Source organism: Anopheles ziemanni (assembly GCF_943734765.1).
Source record: "Anopheles ziemanni chromosome X unlocalized genomic scaffold, idAnoZiCoDA_A2_x.2 X_unloc_13, whole genome shotgun sequence".
NCBI classification, from domain to species: domain Eukaryota; kingdom Metazoa; phylum Arthropoda; class Insecta; order Diptera; family Culicidae; genus Anopheles; species Anopheles ziemanni.
The window spans coordinates 470,001-477,157 of NW_026689741.1; the positions used below are offsets into that span (position 1 = coordinate 470,001).

At 48.2% G+C, this 7,157-nt stretch overlaps 1 non-coding gene across 1 annotated transcript; it reads right to left on the reverse strand.

Annotated features, from left to right (window-relative positions):
* Window positions 1–437: 437 nt before the first annotated feature.
* On the reverse strand, window positions 438–592 carry LOC131291710 (5.8S ribosomal RNA). The gene has a single exon (XR_009189479.1). It is a non-coding gene; the product is annotated as a 5.8S ribosomal RNA (ribosomal RNA).
* Between the last annotated feature and the right edge of the window lie 6,565 nt (window positions 593–7,157).

Genomic DNA, 7,157 nt, shown 5'->3' on the forward strand with positions numbered 1-7,157 from the left:
CAATGTCCAATATGTACCGTTGGACTCGGTTAACGGGCTGTTAGCCCGCGTGTGGTTTAACTCACTGATACCTTCCATTGCCCATACGCTAGTTTGTTTGTGTTCCTTTGGTCAACTTCCATACTTGAATCATTTGTGCTACCGCTGCTGCTTCGACGCTACTTTGACATCTTCGCTTCTATTTAAATAAATAAATAAGCTGAAGCTAGACATCAGTAAACACCACCACAGACACCACAAGCACGCCTTCTCCTCGTACTTCCGCCTCACGCGGGAACACGGACGCTCTAAATACTTCGAATTCCAATGCCAGTATATTGTAAACCACGGGTTCTTTAATGCTAGCGGGTCGTCGCGACCCTAGTTAACATCATGGTGCACGTCTCGTGACGGGTGTCACGGCGTAGTTAAATGTATGCGATACATTTCTCAAATATAAGCGCTCAGTCATCTGTACATCATGGTAGGTTCCCACGACGTGCAATATGCGTTCAACTTATCAATGTTCATGTGTCCTGCAGTTCACATTATGACGCGCAGTTAGCTGCGGTCTTCATCGATCCATGAGCCGAGTGATCCACTGCCGAGGGTGACTAACTTGCGTAAGCCGCCGCTGTGCGCGTATACCCGTTCCCCGTAGGGAGGAGCAAGCCGCCGCTTAGAGACGAAGCATAAAGTGTCCTCATTCCACATAGGGCAAGCTGGATGAATCCATTTTACCCAGGACGGCCGAAGCGGCGTGGACCAGGGGAGAACTGAACCTTATACTTCACACCACAGTAAGTCTACGTGTCCTCTTCCACATAGGGCAAGCTAGAACTAACTATCTTACTCAGGACTGCCGAAGCAGCGTGGACCAGGGGAGGAACACACTTTTCATGGAAACGTAAGGCATCCATGACTGCCATAACGTAAGCCGCCGCTGTGCGCGTATACCCGTTCCCCGTAGGGAGGAGCAAGCCGCCGCTTAGAGACGAAGCATAAAGTGTCCTCATTCCACATAGGGCAAGCTGGATGAATCCATTTTACCCAGGACGGCCGAAGCGGCGTGGACCAGGGGAGAACTGAACTTTATACTTCACACCACAGTAAGTCTACGTGTCCTCTTCCACATAGGGCAAGCTAGAACTAACTATCTTACCCAGGACTGCCGAAGCAGCGTGGACCAGGGGAGGAACACACTTTTCATAGAAACGTAAGGCATCCATGACTGCCATAGTGCGTAAGCCGCCGCTGTGCGCGTAAACCCGTTCCCCGTAGGGAGGAGTCAAGCCGCCGCTTAGAGACGAAGTATGAAGTGTCCTCTTCCACATAGGGCAAGCTAGAATGAACTATCTTACCCAGGACCGCCGAAGCAGCGTGGACCAGGGGAGAACTGAACTTTATACTTCACACCGCAGTATTGAGTAATGTGCCCTCTTCCACATAGGGCAAGCTGGAATGTTCCATTTTACCCAGGACGGCCGAAGCGGCGTGGACCAGTGGAGGACTACACAATCATGAGGTTTGATATCGACTTGTGTGTTTCAATAGGATACCGATGGTATGGTTTGAACCGATTTGATTTAGCCATTCTGAAGTCATCACTTGGTTGAAGCGCTGAACTAGGGAGGCATCGTTTACATATATATTGGTTTTCGCATGCTCTACTAGGTTAATGTCATGAGGTTGGCTATCGAGCATGCCCAAGTGATGACTTGATTGTGTGCTTGCTTGAATTCTTCACATTTCATACCATCGGTTAGTTGTCGAATCATTCCTCGATCATAACCTTCGTTCTTGGTTCATGTATGCTCTCTTCCACATAGGGCAAGCTAGAATTAACTATCTTACCCAGGACCGCCGAAGCAGCGTGGACCAGGGGAGAACTATACTTTGTCTTGTATGCCCTCTTCCACATAGGGCAAGCTAGAACTAACTATCTTACCCAGGACCGCCGAAGCAGCGTGGACCAGTGGAGGACTATACTTTGTTCATAACACCACAGTATTGAGTAATGTGCCCTCTTCCACATAGGGCAAGCTAGAATGAACTATCTTACCCAGGACCGCCGGAGCAGTGTGGACCAGTGGAGGACTACACAATCATGAGGTTTGATATCGACTTGTGTGTTTCAATAGGGTACCGATGGTATGTTTTGAACCGATTTGATTTAGCCATTCTGAAGTCATCACTTGGTTGAAGCGCTGAACTAGGGAGGGGCATCGTTTACATATATATTGGTTTTCGCATGCTCTACTAGGTTAATGTCATGAGGTTGGCTATCGAGCATGCCCAAGTGATGACTTGATTGTGTGCTTGCTTGAATTCTTCACATTTCATACCATCGGTTAGTTGTCGAATCATTCCTCGATCATAACCTTCGTTCTTGGTTCATGTATGCCCTCTTCCACATAGGGCAAGCTAGAATGAACTATCTTACCCAGGACCGCCGGAGCAGCGTGGACCAGTGGAGGACTATACTTTGTTCATTACACCACAGTATTAAGTATGGTGTCCTCTTCCACATAGGGCAAGCTAGAACTAACTATCTTACCCAGGACCGCCGAAGCAGTGTGGACCAGGGGAGGACTATACTTTATACTTCACACACTAGCCATATTGAAGTCATCACTTGGTTGAAGCACTGAACTAGGGCGAGTCTATCGTTTACTTTGCATTGGGATAATACGCTGCATGCTCTCTTAGGTTAATGTCATGTGGTTGGCTATAGAGCATGCCCAAGTGATGACTTTGTTTAAAGCTCAACAGGTAGAGTATTATGTCCTCTTCCACATAGGGCAAGCTAGAATTAACTATCTTACCCAGGACAGCCGGAGCAGCGTGGACCAGGGGAGAACTATACTTTGTCTTGTATGCCCTCTTCCACATAGGGCAAGCTAGAATTAACTATCTTACCCAGGACTGCAAAGCAGCGTGGACCAGTGGAGGACTATACTTTGTTCATTACACCACAGTATTAAGTATGGTGTCCTCTTCCACATAGGGCAAGCTAGAACTAACTATCTTACCCAGGACCGCCGAAGCAGTGTGGACCAGGGGAGGACTATACTTTATACTTCACACACTAGCCATACTGAAGTCATCACTTGGTTGAAGCGCTGAACTACGGCGGGGTAATCGTTTACAGGTTATAATCATATAGCTGCATGCTCATTAGTAGATAATGGAATATTGTATGGCAATATGAGCATGCCCAAGTGATGACTTTGTTTCAAGCTCAACAGGTAGGGTATTGAGTCCTCTTCCACATAGGGCAAGCTAGAATGAACTATCTTACCCAGGACCGCCGGAGCAGCGTGGACCAGTGGAGGACTCTATACTTTATACTTCACACCACAGTATTGAGTACGACTTGCATAAAGCCCCTAATGAGAACCACGAGGGCTCTCTCAATGTAGAACCACGAGGGCTCTAGTACCGATTCTCTCGGTACGGCTTGGTCCGTGTTCCTTTATGCTTGTACTCTTAGAAAGTCTCAACCCGGAGGTCTTGACTTTGATTGTCATAGTTGGACTACGACGGGGCATCCGACCATTGCTGATCGAACACCCCTGATTCACCATCTTTCGGGTAGGCGGTACGCGTACCTCCGGACGCGGAAGTCTCAACCCGGAGGTCTTGACTTTGATTGTCATAGTTGGACTACGACGGGGTATCCGACTCATCGAATACCCCAGAAGCACACCATCTTTCGGGTAGGCGGTACGCGTACCTCCGGACGCGGAAGTCTCAACCCGGAGGTCTTGACTTTGATTGTCATAGTTGGACTACGACGGGGTATCCGACTCATCGAATACCCCAGAAGCACACCATCTTTCGGGTAGGCGGTACGCGTACCTCCGGACGCGGAAGTCTCAACCCGGAGGTCTTGACTTTGATTGTCATAGTTGGACTACGACGGGGTATCCGACTCATCGAATACCCCAGAAGCACACCATCTTTCGGGTAGGCGGTACGCGTACCTCCGGACGCGGAAAGTCTCAACCCGGAGGTCTTGACTTTGGTTGTCATAGTTGGACTATGACGGGGCATCCGACCATTGCTGATCGAACACCCCTGTTACACCATCTTTCGGATAGGCGGTGCGCGACACCACCGACGCGGAAAGTCTCAACCCGGAGGTCTTGACTTTATATTGTTGGATAGTCCTCTTCCACTATAGGGCAAGCTGGAAATATTCCATTTTACCCAGGACTGCCGAGGCAGCGTGGACCAGGGGAGAACTTCACGGAATCTTCAGGCATCCATGATTGCCATAGTGCGTAAGCCGCCGCTGTGTGCGTCAACTCGTTCCCCGTGAGGAGGAGTCTAGCCGCCGCTAAAAGACGAAGCATTAAGTGTCCTCATTCCACTATAGGGCAAGCTAGAATGAACTATCTTACCCAGGACCGCCGAAGCAGCGTGGACCAGGCGAAGACTATACTTTATACTTCACACCACAGTATTGAGTACGACTTGCATAAAGCCCCTAATGAGAACCACGAGGGCTCTCTCAATGTAGAACCACGAGGGCTCTAGTACCGATTCTCTCGGTACGGCTTGGTCCGTGTTCCTTTATGCTTGTACTCGCGGAAAGTCTCAACCCGGAGGTCTTGACTTTGATTGTCATAGTTGGACTACGACGGGGTATCCGACCATTGCTGACCGAACACCCCTGATTCATCATCTTTCGGATAGGAGGTGCGCCCACCTCCGACGCGGAAGTCTCAACCCGGAGGTTCGGACTTAGAGTTTTTCCCATTTAAAAGTTTTTCTCTTAGCCATACTGAAGTCATCACTTGGTGAACGATTGAACTAGGGCGGGTTAATCGTTTATAGGTATCATGTGGTTTGCATGCTCTCTTAGGTTAAGGTCATGTGGTTGGCTATCGAGCATGCCCAAGTGATGACTTTGTTTCACGCTTGCTTGATTTCTTCAAGATTCCCTGTTATATAGTGTAATCATTCGAGAACAGGGAATCTTTGGTTTTGCTCAACAGGTATTGGATGTCAACTTGGTATCTAGATCGCATTAAGTCTCAACCCTTAGGTTCGGACTTGTATAGTGACATCTTGTTACGGTCTTGAGTCTCAACCCGCAGGTTCGGACTACTTAGTGTTTGATCGAATATAATATGGCAACTTGTGCCTAAGTCTCAACCCGCAGGTTCGGACTTCTGTTTATTTGGCCAATGTATGTATAAGGCAACTTGTGCCTAAGTCTCAACCCGCAGGTTCGGACTTGTGTATTTGTTCGAAGTCATGTATAAGGCAACGTGTGCCTAAGTCTCAACCCGCAGGTTCGGACTTGTTAGTGTTTCGTCAACTTTCATATGGCAACTTGTGCCTAAGTCTCAACCCGCAGGTTCGGACTTGTGTATTTGTTCGAAGTCATGTATAAGGCAACTTGTGCCTAAGTCTCAACCCGCAGGTTCGGACTTGTGTATTTGTTCGAAGTCATGTATAAGGCAACTTGTGCCTAAGTCTCAACCCGCAGGTTCGGACTTCATAGTGTTTCGTCAATGTTCATATGGCAACTTGTGCCGAAGTCTCAACCCGCAGGTTCGGACTTCTATAGTGTTTCGTCAATTATCATATGGCAACTTGTGCCGAAGTCTCAACCCGCAGGTTCGGACTTCTGGAAGGATCACTTGGCCACTAATGATCCTTCCGCAGGTTCACCTACGGAAACCTTGTTACGACTTTTACTTCCTCTAAATCATCAAGTTCGGTCAACTTCGATAAAGCAGACGCGGTTCACGAGGATCCAGCGAACGATCATCTCCAAAGACCTCACTAAATAATCCATCGGTAGTAGCGACGGGCGGTGTGTACAAAGGGCAGGGACGTATTCAACGCTGGCTGATGACCAGCACTTACTAGAAGTTCCGAGTTCATATGGACCATTGCAATCCATAATCCCTACTAAGTGAGTATTTGAGTGATTTCCCGTTCCTCTCGGAATAGGAGACACGCTGCTACCCACATTGTAGCACGCGTGTAGCCCAGAACATCTAAGGGCATCACGGACCTGTTATCGCTCGATCTCATTTTGCTAAACACAAATTGTCCTGCTAAGCAGCGTACCGTAAGTGCACTTGCGCACACGAACAGCGAAGGTGTCAGGTCATACTCCACCGAAAGGTCCTAACCCGTTCCAATCGGCATCGACGCATTAACGCTGACTGCGTTCTAGTTAGCATATGTGAGTCACGTTCGTTATCGGAATTAACCAGACAAATCAATCCACGAACTAAGAACGGCCATGCACCACTACCCTTAAATTTGAGAAAGAGCTATTAATCTGTCTCACCTCCATAAGTTCGGACCTGGTAAGTTTTCCCGTGTTGAGTCAAATTGAACCGCAAGCTCCATTTCATTGTGGTGCCCTTCCGTCAATTCCTTTAAGTTTCAACTTTGCAACCATACTTCCCCCGGAACCTGACTTTGGTTTCCCGGAAGCTACTGAGAGCACCTGGTTGTAGCGTCTCCCAATTGCTAGTTGGCATCGTTTACGGTTAGAACTAGGGCGGTATCTAATCGCCTTCGATCCTCTAACTTTCGTTCTTGATTAAAGAAAGCATCCTTGACAAATGCCTTCGCTTTAGTTAGTCTTACGACGGTCTACGAATTTCACCTCTCGCGCCGTAATACTAGTGTCCCCAACTACTTCTGTTAATCATTACCTCCGGTCTGAGTACAAACCAATGAAAGATTAGACCAAGGTCGTATTCCATTATTCCATGCAAGATTATTCTAGGGCGTTTGGGCACCCTGCTTTAAGCACTCTAATTTGTTCAAGGTAAACGTGAGCGGTCGAGCTCTATGTTACACTTGCACCCGTTGAAGGGCACACCATGACACAGACTTGGTGCCCTACCACACCATTGAGTCGCAACCAGATTCCGACTTGGCCCACCGACCACGGGTTGACCGGGTCGGCGGAGCCGGACTGTGTTGGACAAGTATCAACTTCGAACGTTTTAACCGCAACAATTTTAATATACGCTAGTGGAGCTGGAATTACCGCGGCTGCTGGCACCAGACTTGCCCTCCACTTGATCCTCGTAGAAGGATTTATGCTCTACTCATTCCAATTATGAAACATCATTAAAGAGTTTCATATTGTTATTTCTCGTCACTACCTCCCCGTCCCGGGATTGGGTAATTTACGC